The sequence below is a fragment of the Nuphar pumila genome, chromosome 9 (assembly GCF_984573655.1).
Source record: "Nuphar pumila chromosome 9, dmNupPumi1.hap1.1, whole genome shotgun sequence".
NCBI classification, from domain to species: Eukaryota; Viridiplantae; Streptophyta; class Magnoliopsida; order Nymphaeales; family Nymphaeaceae; genus Nuphar; species Nuphar pumila.
This window is the reverse complement of record NC_143257.1, coordinates 24359564-24372525: the sequence shown is the minus strand read 5'-3', so window position 1 is coordinate 24372525 and position 12962 is coordinate 24359564.

The window sequence follows — 12962 nt, the reverse complement described above, 5'->3', positions numbered from 1 at the left end:
CTGCCTGCATATGGGATCTTGGAAGGAAAAAATGTTTATTTAACAGATATGTGAGACATCATTTTTGGGAAGAAAATTTATTTGTAAAAAGAACGATCAGCGCGAGATCTGATCCTTTAAAAAGGAGAATCATCATGAGAGATCATCATGAGGTTTGATTTCGAGGATAGTGGTTTTAAAAACTAGTTTTGAAAGAGAAAACAAACATGAGGTGATGATAAATGTTTTTCAAAACCTAATTTGGAGAAGGAAAAATCAACATGTTAGTTTATTTTAAAAGGGATTTAGATCAAAATATTTGAATCTTTTGAAGACTTTTGCAGAAATTTTATGATTTTGAAAATCCTCATAGGCAACATCATTTCTCTCATGATGGAGGAAAACAAATTTTTGAAAAATAGATGACAAGGATTAAAAAATTTTAAAAAATAGCAGGCAGGATCAAAAAGATTTTGAAGAAATCAGAAAGAAAAGGCAATACACCTGGGTTTTTAAAAAAAGGGAATTTTGAATAATATATACCCAGGGTTTTGGAAAATATAAGGAAGATATATATATATAATATCATATAATCACAGATATACAAGCAAGGATATACAAACAACACTCCCTAAAGCTGACTCTATATGCAATATTTGAAATAGCTGATAGAACCTTAATCCTAACTCTAAGATTTAGATCATCTGATTCCAATTAAGGTATGTCGATATACTCAAGCCGAAGCTCGAAGTACGTGGCATATAAGATATCTCTTCGGTTCTAAGGTAAAGGCTTCCCAACATCCTTGAACACCTACCGATATACCTCGGACTATGGCCCTTAGGTACGTGGTAGGGGGGCGCGAACCCAAATAAGTGGTCTAGTTGTGAGGCTCTCTCCCGAACTATGGTTCGGTGAGACAGCCCAGCAACATGAAGACCGGGACAATATAGGTAGGGATGTTTTCAAAAACATGATCACATGCAGATAAAACCAGAAGGCTCTAATGCAAGTCCTAAAGAGATAGAATTTAAATGAAAAGAAGCATACACTTGCATACATTGTTTGCATTCAATCCCTAGAATTGAGGAGAGTTGTATTTAAAACCTAAGTGTAATGTGAACATGGATAATCTCCTCAATATGGTCCTACCAAACCATACTTAGATCCTATATGCAATGATGTCAGCTTAGGACAGAGTCTAGGCTTCCTAAGGTTTGCATGAAAATATAGCTGACATATGTTAGAATAAAGACTTAGATTATATAAAAGCAAAGCAAAGGCATAGATTCAACCGGACAAAGGCAGGTCCCATCACGGTCGCCAAACCTGTGATCATCGCAAAAAAATTTCCTCTCTTGTGGTTTCTCTCTCTTCCTTATCTTTCCCTTTTCTAACCTCTATTTTCCTCCTTTTTGAAGGGAGGAAAAATAAAAGAAAAGAAAGAGAGAAAAGAAAAGAAAGAAAGAAAAAGAGAAGAGGAACTATTTTGCGGGTTTTCACTTGACCTTGATTTGAAAAATATTTAGAAATTTTAACTCGCCTCCGTTTTTGAAAATTTGCGGGAAAATTGGGAGACGGGATTCGCTCGTCGGTACGAGGTTCGACCGTTCCTGGCGCCTTTACCAGGGGTAATCAGACCAAGGATCGAATCTATACCTTTTGCTTTGCCTAAATATAATCTAATAATTTATCCTAACTCTAAATGCACAAAGAATCATGCTTGTGCAATGCAAGAATGTATGCTCTTTTGAAAAGAATGTTTTGGAAATTTCCAAGTATTTCTGAGATAGACTTGGTGAAGAAATGATTTTCTAAATAATCGAATTTAACTTAGAACTTGAGATAGATCAGAGGAGTTCTAAGTTTTGAAGTAAATCAGGATTGGAAGAATAAGTGAGAAAGAATGACTTGAAGCTTTAGAACGAAAAGAAATGAAGTTTCAAAGTAAAAAATGGACTTTTGAATTTGAATTTGAATTTAGGAAAAGAAATGAATACTTGAGATGGAATTGAATTTGGATTTTTTTTTTTAAGTTTGGAATGGATCGGAGATAATCAAATAGTATTTAAGAATAGAAATGGATTTAGGGAGTTTAGATGGGATCTGAAAAATGGAATTGGATTTGAAATCTAGAATTGGGAATGGAATTGGATCTAAAGATGGATTTAAGGTCTGAGATCTGATATAAAATTGGGTTCTGGATCCTAAGATGGATTTGGATTTGAAGTCTGAGATCCGAATGTAGAATTGGGTTGGGGATACTAAGATGGATTTGGATCTGAAGTCTGAGATCCGAATGTAGAATTGGGTTCTGGATCCTAGAATGGAGTGGATCTGAAATCTGAGATCCAAATATAGAGTTGGGCTCTGTATCCTAAAGGGGAATTGGATCTGAAGCCTGAGATCCGATATGAATGTTGAATCTTGGTTCCTAGAATGGGTTTTGGATCTGAATTTGAGATCCAAAAAGTGGGGATTTATACTTGGAAATCTGGATCCAAGTTGGATTTAGGATCTAACTTTGGATTTGGAATTCCAAAATTTGATTTGAGAATTTTGAACTTGGAATATGAATTTCAAAGTCAAATTGGACTTTGATTTCGAAGTTTGAATCTGGAATTTAGAAGATGAATCAAGAATTTCCAAGTTTGAATTGAATTTGGAAAATGAAATTTAGAAATTGAATCTTGAATATACAAATGAATCCCAAAGTCAATTTAGACCTTGGATTTGAAGTTTGAATTTGAAATTTAGAAAAATGAATCAAGAATCTCAAAGTTAAATTGAACTTTGAGTTTGATTGGAGTTTTTGAAAATGAATTTGAAATTTCAAAGTCAATTTGAACTTTGAAATCTGATTTGAATTTGAATATATAAAAATAAATTTGAAATCTCAAAGTTGAATTCAACTTTGAGATTGAAAATAGAATTTCGAAAAATGAAAGGATGAATTGGATTTGATAAGGATTGAAGATAGATTGAGGAAGATATTTACATTACTTGGAGTTTTGAAAAAAAAGGAATTTTGGAAAATATGATGTAGTTCTATCCTAAGTGATGAATGAATTTGAATTTTTGAAATTGGATTTTGAAAAGTTATTCCATTCTTTTAAATGAATTAAAATAAGATTGAAGATATAATACATCCTTGACTATGGTTATTGAATGTATTATATAATAATCTATATTTAAGTTCAGGTGAAGAATGAAACACATTTGGTGCTTTTATAGAATTTAAAATGAAATTAACTCTCAATATACCCTGACTATGGCCATTGGTATATATTTTGAATTAATTTTAAGTTAAATTCTGATAAAAGAAGAAAATATTTAAGGAAAATATGATGAATTTTGAAAACGGATCCAGTGTGGATCCAATGTTATTTTGTAAAAGATAAAAATACTAAGTTTTGTCCACACCCTGACTATGGCCATTGATGTGGATCATCAACTTAGGATTAATTTATCTCTTACAAAATGGTGCGTGTGCCATTCGTGTTTCACCATTTGTGAGAATTTGAGAAATAAATATAAAGATACATGAAAACAAGCAATTCATGATATTTACAATGCTCATTCATTCTAATCTAGAACTTGGAAATGTAAAGAATCTTCATTGATCACCTAGCTATTTACAGATTTCACTAGGTTTGAAATTACAAAGCTTCTAATTACCAAAGGAAATAAATATATCTCACCCATTTCCTGCAAAATGTCAAGTTAGCAATATCCAAATATAGAAAGGACACATCAAGCTAAGATACGCACCTATCTAAGGGCTAACTAAGTATAGGCACATTTGGAATGCACGAATGACATCCTAGCTCTATGAGAAATTGGGTATAACCACATATACCAAACCAATAGGAGAGTTATATATTATGATTCCCATGATAGTGTTAAGGCCTATTATGTAAATGCCAAGGACAGAACATATACTAGAACCAGTGTTAATATGTGTCATAAAAAGGCTGAAATTGTTGTTATATAGACTTGGTAAGGCAATATTCAGGAAAACATTAAGGAAAAATCAGACATTTTATAGTAAAGACGACCAGCAATTAGAAAGAGGATTTGGAGTTAATACCCAACAGTAGACGGAGACACACATCAACACTTAGTTAAACTTAGTTTCAAGACTTAGATGTAAAATTCAAAGGAAACACAACAGCTATAACACTCTATTTTGACACACTATTCTAAACATAATGCTAACTATATACACTGCACTGCCTAATACATAGCTAACATAGACTAACCATGTGATGTCCTGATCCAAATGAGTTGCTCATGCTAATCATTAGGCCAATTCACGCGAACTTTTTAATGCTCATGTCATCCGATCTTTGCTGCTATCCCCTTTCATTATCTGACCAGCTTGACCTAACGGACTAATGACAGACTGCTAACTCATACAATGTTTAATACACATGCTAACTCATGTTGCTGACACACTATTTTGCTATTTTAACATACTACGCAATGTTAACATACTTTGACAAGAAGCTTACATGCCTTAACTATCAACTAATACTGCTTATGTCAAAAAAAAGTGCAAACTTACCTTATCGGAGTATGGATGGACCATAGGACCTGAATTTGCAATCATCGCTCAAAGGTGACTATGACCTCCTATGATCCAACCATGGAAGTCCATGGCAGGCTTTGGAGATGATTTCTGATCGGATTTACAGTTACTGCTAACTCAACCGAACTTAGATAAACCCTGCAGCAATTTAATAATCAGTAACAGCCACCAATCTAGATGATGTTGGGAAGAGAGCATGCAGCAATGATAGAGAGATGACACCGAACAGTTAAGGGAATATGAGTGGTAGAGTATGGTATAAATGAAGCTACGAGAGGCAGATGGATGAGTGTGAGTGCAAGCTAAAGAGGAAAGTGGTGTTGAAGAAAAACTTACCACATTCTCACTGTTTTATATACTTTGACTAACGACTGAAAAAGGCAGAACGAATACTTGCTGCAACATATTTAGGAGTTTCTGACCATAAGTCACAACCTTCTGACAATACATAACGGCCATGTCACTTACCTTTTGCCCCTGCAGTTCAAACAAGTTGTTCTCATGCCTTGCAGCACATGGCGTTCAATTTCTGGTTGATTGTCCTCCATAACTTTGAAGCATCCGTGTACAATGCACATGTAGCTAAGCATCATTGTAAGGTTTCTGATGATGAAAGGAACCATCCTCTTTGCTGTCTAATACATGAACCACAAGAGGTCCCTTAAGCTTTAAGGCAAATAAAATTCCTACTTCCAACTTTTAGCAACTAGATTCTGATGAAGTTAAGCCACTAATTCCTATAACAGCATATCAAAGATGGCTTCTACATGACATTGTCAAAGTGGTTCTTAGCAACGGCTAATTGATAAACCTTTAAATCTGCTTTAACAACATGTCATTTTGCACATGACAAAACGATTTCTGCAAACTAAATTCTGTGGGATAATCGCATCTGCAACTGATTGCCAGTAAAAACATAGGTGACACCAAAATGGATTTTACTGCAGAATTTGATAGATTCAAAAATAAGAAAAGCATGGGCTGCTGTGGCTTTTGGTGAGGGTTGGCTGTAACATACAACGAATAGATGATGGATATACAAGTGTAGGAGCCAACAAGTAGTGATTGATGGTTTTGATGTGAGCTGGGTGAGGATGACTGGTTTGAGTGACGCTGGTGTTTCTGTGCCACAAGGTTATGATTGGGACTGGAAACTTATCAACAAAGAAGATGCAGGTTATCTGCAACTGTAGACAATGCTAAAGCAGCAAGACAAACCACAGTGTCCCAAATAAGTCCAATGCTCATAAGGCCTTTAAAATGGAGAAGTATTGAGAAAAAAAATAGCTCCTAATGCTTAAAATTAATTTAAGGGATCAATTTCAAAGGGGGGAACAATGTTTTTCAAACCAACAACAGGAGATCTAAGCCAACATCTTTATAAAATTTATCTGGTTTACAGGACTATCATATATATATATATATATATGTATATATATATATATATATGTTTTAGGCATGGGAAACCACAATACAAAATTATGTGAAAATAGGAAAATCTACTGGAGGTGATTATAATGTCATAGAAAGGCAAAATATCCCCATCATGCCATGTAAAAGGAGAAGACTTTATCTAAATCACCAATTTAAGGCACCATCTTGAATATACTATAGGTAACAGAACATAAACTAAGCAACTCACAACAATGTGGGCATGAATACAGTGGTACGATATATATGCTGAGGATGAATGTAAGAATTGAGTGACTACAACAATGGTATTTGTGAAGGAGGGGTTTGGGAAAAGCATACAAGTGCTAGGGGTATTATATTAGTGTAGGTGCTTCAACAGTGAAGGGAAGGTGAAACTGTCAGGAGAATGAAGTGGAGTGTTGTGACAAGATTGTGAAGAGCATACTGTGTAAGTATCTAACGACATGTCATATACATACTGAAAATATGATGAAAGAAAAATGCAAAACAGGTGTTAACATAGATGCAGGTGGGAATGCTAAAGAGAGGGTGCTGATAAAATGATGCCAAGAAAATCTATCTTTCATTTACATGATTGACCGAAAATTCAGTACTAGCTCCTGTGAATTGATCAAAAATGAAAATTACCTGCGAAGACCTCATCTGTATCATCCTCTGTGATGAAAACTCGCCACAAACCTTTTCTGTAATAGATCCAGATTTTTTTTTTATATATATTCCTTTCTTAAGCAGATAATTCAATATGCCTACAGGATTTTCTAATTTTCAACTAGATTATAAAATGCAAGGTGAGATGAACTTTCATAAGGTATGAATAGATGAATAGCCTTCCGGTGCCATAAGCTTGAATTGCAGGGCTGAATTGTGGTATCTTTCTGCAAGTGACCTTCAAACGAAAAGAAATCCAGCTTCAAGCCATTACCTCATCTAATGAAGTAGAATTCAATAGCCTGGAGATAGTGGGCCCAAGAATCTCAAGGTGGGCATTTCACGATTCCCTATCATCGCCGATTCATATGAGAGGTGCCACGGTCTCCCTAAGTATTGTGATCTATCTCTTTCAAAAATTGGGTATACAATGATACCCATTGTCTTTGTGGTAGCAAATTCACTGAAAAGGCTAAGTCAACACCGAAGATTTGAATCTGAGAGATGGAATTATGTATCACGATTCTCTCCAGACATTCTTTTGCAATTTCAGCACGTCCTTTTCTTTTTGGGCCCTGAAAATTGCTTCTGTATCAAGAATCATTCAAATTCAGCACACCGACTGCCTTCCAGATTTTTGCAACTAGCATCTGGTTCCTTTGTTGGCATTTTCCCCATCTTCGGTAATCTTTCATCATCAGATTTTACCTCTCTTCTGCCCTCCAGTTGAGGATGGGCAGGGGCGTAGGTGAATATTAATACAAAGGGAATCATACGTAGGGATCCGAGATGTAGTTGAATCATACTACAATATGACATGGATGCATCGATCTATTACACAAAATATGCATATAATGGTGGAGAGTGAAAGAGTGATATGCGAATACAATGGAATTGCGATAACAACGCAGGAAAATACAGAAGCAAACGAGAATGATGCAACGTATTGCGGAGCAGAGAATGAATTATAAGCAAAGTAAAGATCGAAGTTATCAGAAAATTGAAACAAAATATTAGCAGTTGTCGAAAATGGGATCAAAAGTTCAGATATAAACAGGAAATCGTAATAAAAAAAATGATAACAAAAATCAAAATAAACTGCAGATTGAAATATACAAAAAACATAAAATACAAAAGATGATAAAAAGAAACCATGTTGGAACGAAGATATTCCATTACTGTAGCGATAGGGGGATCGGTCCTGCTATATGCAGGTTGATCCCCTCTTTTTGCCTTGTGATTAAGATAAAAAAAAACGCAGATTAAAAGGAAGAGATAAAAGAAAGAACAAGATGCAAATAATCGAAGAAAAGAGCAACGATCACTTATCTGAGATTGCCTTCCGCCTTTGCTTGAAAAGGAGAAACATCAGTAGAAAATGCAAAGAAGAGATGAAGACAATGAAGGGAATCGTTGAAGGAGAGCAGAGGGAGGAAGGAAGGGGTGCGATCCTAGGGTGAGGTGCGGGGATGAAACGCGGTTTTGAAGGAGGAGATGTTGTGGTAGGGTGAAAACGGGTCGAGAAGAGGAAGAAGAGAGGTAATGGTAGGGTGATAACGGATGGAGTTTAGGGTGTTCTGTGTGCCTCTTTTAAAGGGGAAAAAGGAGGATGCGGTTGAAGATAGGGGGCTGGAGAGGCTGAGAATGGAGATTTTTCCGCGATGGACGAAGGCGGAGAGAAGGAGAGGAAGAAAGCTCGATGGTGATCGGGCGGCTGAGCAGGAGAGTTCAGAAGGGGAGTGGAAAGGATCCCTCTAGAAGGAGGGTTTGCGAAAGAGGCGCCCTCTCTCTTTTCTCAAAAAAAAAAAACCCTAAAAACTGATCTTCAAAAGAGCCCCTTTTATTTTTGGGATTTTACAAAAGAGGGGGTTTTTAACAAACATGTTTTCATAAAACTTGATTTTCAAAAGGTTTTTGTAAAAGAATGGTTTTTTAAAAGTGGTTTTTTTCAAAACCAATTTTTTTGTTTCTTTTCTATTTGTATTTTCATTTTTTTGTTTTTTTTGAAATAAAATCTAAGATTTTGCGAGAAAACTAATTTTTTTGTATTTTTCTGAGAAATATTTACAAAAAGTGTTCTTCTGAGAATTTCAGACCATTTCGGGGAAATTTCTTCAGAAGGGTGGGTTTGGACCCAGGTTTTGAGAAAATGTTCGAGTTTTGACACTCAAATCGAGAAATACAACGTGATGGATCCAAACGGATGTCGGGTGGACTGTCCGAGCTATTTAAAAACTATTTTTGGTATTTTCTATAATTTTAATTTAAAATTTGGACAATGAGACTCAGATTTGGATCTGGATAATGGATCCAGATCCTAAATCAATTTAAATATATAAAACGAATTTAATTTCAGTAAGGTTTGAGAAATGAACTGAAATTTAGATTTAAAAATGACTCATTTTGCTAAAAAATGAATTTAGGGGCAAGAAGGGAATGCTTAAAAGATTTTGAAAAATTTGGGGTGTTCACAAGCTGCACGACATCCCGAGGTAGGGGAAAGTCGCACAAGGATTTTAGATGAATGAAATAAAATAAGACTTCTGAGATAGAATAGTTATTCTATATACCTGCTTATCTGGAGAAGTATTTAACTTATGATTGTCTGGTCAGTGTTTTCCTCGTTCTGATTCTTTTGAAATTGCATGCTTAATGTAAATTCTTTTGATAGACTCATTTTAGAGAGAATCGAGTAGTTTAATTGGCATAACTGCTTACCTGTAGGATTACTAAATTGGTGATTGCATGTGTTGTGTTTCTGTATCTGTATTCATTTGAAATTACATGCTTATGGTGAGCTCTACGAGTAGACTCGTCGCTAGGAAGATCTTATTACTATATTTTCGCCTTGCTCACTGTTGTAAGTTACTGTAGATGTCTTACCTTACTGGTTATTGCCTGATGAATCTTGTATGAGACTTCTTGCTTCTTAGTATTCGAGCATGCCAAGTATAATACTGATTTTATGAAACACTGTGATGGGTTATCTATCGAGAAACCCACGAACTTACTATCGTAATCAGACCGTAAGACAGGTATGATACAAAGAGTACGAGAGGTCATTGAGTACCTCGAGGTGAACCATCAACACTTTATTAATATCAATGAGATAATACCGGCCTCCACAGACCAATTGCTAAGAGAGCAATACATGTCATGTATGAACCAAAAGAATCATAAAACATTTTATGTTGCCCTTTCATCGTAGTCGTACCTCTAGGAAGATACGATCGTACTTTTGGACAAATACGTCTCATGTGGGTTACGATGGTTGGAGGATGAGGTTGTAGCAACCTCGATGCGTGCATTTAGCACAATGCCGAGATCACATAAATGGTGACAACTCGCCTTCACAGGAAAGATGCTCGAGTGGGTCTAATAGACCAGAACATATACGATGGGGCGGCGGTTAAGAAACCCCTGTCGTACCCATTTGACCTTCACGGTTCATCAAGGGAGAGGATGGATGGTACAAAAACTCTGATGGACAGGTTGTTAACAACCACCCCATGGGCAAAAGACTCAGCTTCCCCAGTCATCGGAGTTAGGAGAATTGGGATTACCATAAATTATCCTAGGTGGTAACTCCCAGGTACTTATGCATAAGTTGGATGCATCCATGGGCCACGAATGCCTTTGGGGATTTACTCTCTTGGTCACTGACCGTCCCCTTAGGAGCGGACTCAGTCAGCCATCCAGGTTAATGAAAACACCTGACATAATAAACCCTCGGATCGGTCTCGGTTGTTTCTATATTTCGCGTCTGTGCGTACCCACAGGCCAGTTAATATCAGAACTTAAAGAATATCCTTTTGAATAGTTGTAGCTGATTGAGACTTACACTACTTGAACTGCTTCGAACAATAGCTCTTTGCACATATTACACTTGTTAGAATAGATTACAATTGTATTGATTGTTTTAATATCATAACAGCTTATCTCATGAATGTCTTGCTTTATTTTCATTCTACTTATCTATTCGTGCACCTACTGGTGTGTTATGAAACTGACCCATTTCATGGGCAGGTGAGGAGTAGGACTTCACAGGTGGCCGATGGCGTGGTGCAATATGGCTCAAGATTTACCTTCTTTCTGCTGGCGGCTTGGCTCTGAGTCTTTTTGAGTTTTTCTTTAGATTATTGAACTTTGGGAAAATGCTCATTTTGTAATAAACTGCAGATTTTTAATCTTTTGCCTTATTTCTTTTAAGTTGTTGTTCATGTGAATGATGGCTTTTCAGCTAACGTACCCAGGATTGTTGACTTGTGCTCCTTTCTAAATGTTTTCCGCTGTCGTTTTTAAAAGTTAAAACTTTAAATCTTTGAAAGGTTTTTCGATAATGTTTTCGAAATCACAAGTCGAAATTTTGGGACGTTACATCAAGTTATGAAATTAACTTAGTCGTGTTAGTGTTAATTATTGGTCGTTTGACTTGTTAGTTCTTTCAAGTAACATAGATAGTTATGATTTGGTTTCCTTAGTATTAATTAATTAAATTTACTGGTAGTTAGTTAACATTTGGTCTGCTGATGACTGTATTTAATGGGAATTAAATAGATAATGCACAAATCGGATTCTTTCAAATGAATAGTGCATTGATTTAAACTAGAATTTTACCGCATTTTGCACTCATCATTTTATGTTAAAATTTTCTGAATTTTTCTAGAACTTTTCATTTATTCTTTTCATCTTGGTGTTCACTGTCAGCATACCAAAAATCAGCTCATTTCGAGTTGATTTGGTCAGATTTTTAAGTGTTTTTCAAAATCAACTTTTTCGGGTTTTTCAGTTTCAGGACATACGATTTCCAGATTTTTCACGAATTTGAAATGCTTATATCTGAAGATTCCGGATGCGTTTTGTAAATCCGTAAAAACTGACAGATTCTTAATTCCGTCAAGAACAGAACAAAAGAAATTTCGTGAAAATTGAGCTTTGTTTTCCCCTTCAAATTCTCTGCTTGCAAAAAGCTGTCAGAATCCACTTTTGCACTATTTAGGGACAAAACAAACATTTTGCTAGTTGTTTGATTTTAAGTATTTTTAGTATTTTCTAACATATATTTAGTGAACTAACAATAGTTAGGCTAGTTAAAGTATATTTACTTCGTTAGTTTAGTTAGAAACTATAATTTTAGTTTTCTTTATTTTTAATCGTAGTTTAATTCAGTAATTAGTTCAGAAATAGTTGTAGATATAGCTTAGAATTAATTCTTGATTCCATACTGACTCTTTATTTTCGTGTTTTAGGTTGATAAGTTAGAAATAGATCTACAGGTGTATTTACAATGCGAAGTGCAGATGCACGTGTGACGAAAAGATAGAATTACCCCTGGCAATCTGGAGAAGACTTAGCAACCTATTTTAGTTCATTTTTATTTCTAGATTGTCATTTAATTAGAATTATAATATTAACATAGTTGTAAACCTTTGTGATATTAATAAATTGATGTTTTAGATTTAATTCAGAATGTATCCTGTTCCCTATGGATTCGACCCATACTCGCCACATCCGTGGAAAGTCGGTTTTTATTATCTTTGGTTGACGATTTTCCAAATGCTTTTATTGAAAATAATGTTTTAAAAATACCACTACAAAAAGTCAAACCAAATTTTGGCGCCGTTGCCGGGGAACAGCGGTTATATTCTGTTATTTTTGAGATTTCAGTTTATTAATATGTGTTTAATTAGTTGTTTTTATTTGTTTTAGTTAGTAGGATTTAACATAGTTAGAAAATATAGGATTCACATGCTATTTTTTCTAGGATTCAATGAGTGATTAGACAGGTGAGTCTTAGAGAACATAGTGGTGATTTCCTGTATTTATTGACTTTGTGATTTAGATTAGAATTGTCTTTTATTTCAGAGATTAATTTGATTGTTTTAACATTGCTTAAAATAGATTATTTGCTAAACTTGCTGATTTAGATGTAGATTGGTTTTCATAGAGTAATTATGACATAGTTTAGCTGCTTAATGAGTTAGAACTTTTGTTTTTTTATTGTTTTTCTTTGTGTATCATATGTAGGTATATTAGAAATAAAATTGTTATTTTTGTGTTTTGTTTTAATTTTTGTTTCGGATTTTGTTGATTGTCATGCATGTATACCTTATTATTTGGTGCTTTAACGAATGAGTCCAAGTTACCAGACACAGGAGCAGACCATTGACCACATCAGCAAAAAAATATGCATTCGTACATGCATAGTGGTGGTGCAAAGTCCAGTCAATCGCCAGCTTCAGAGGTCTGACACATATAAGGTTGTATCTATCCTTTCTCTCGTATTTATTTTATTGTTCTTTAGTGTGCA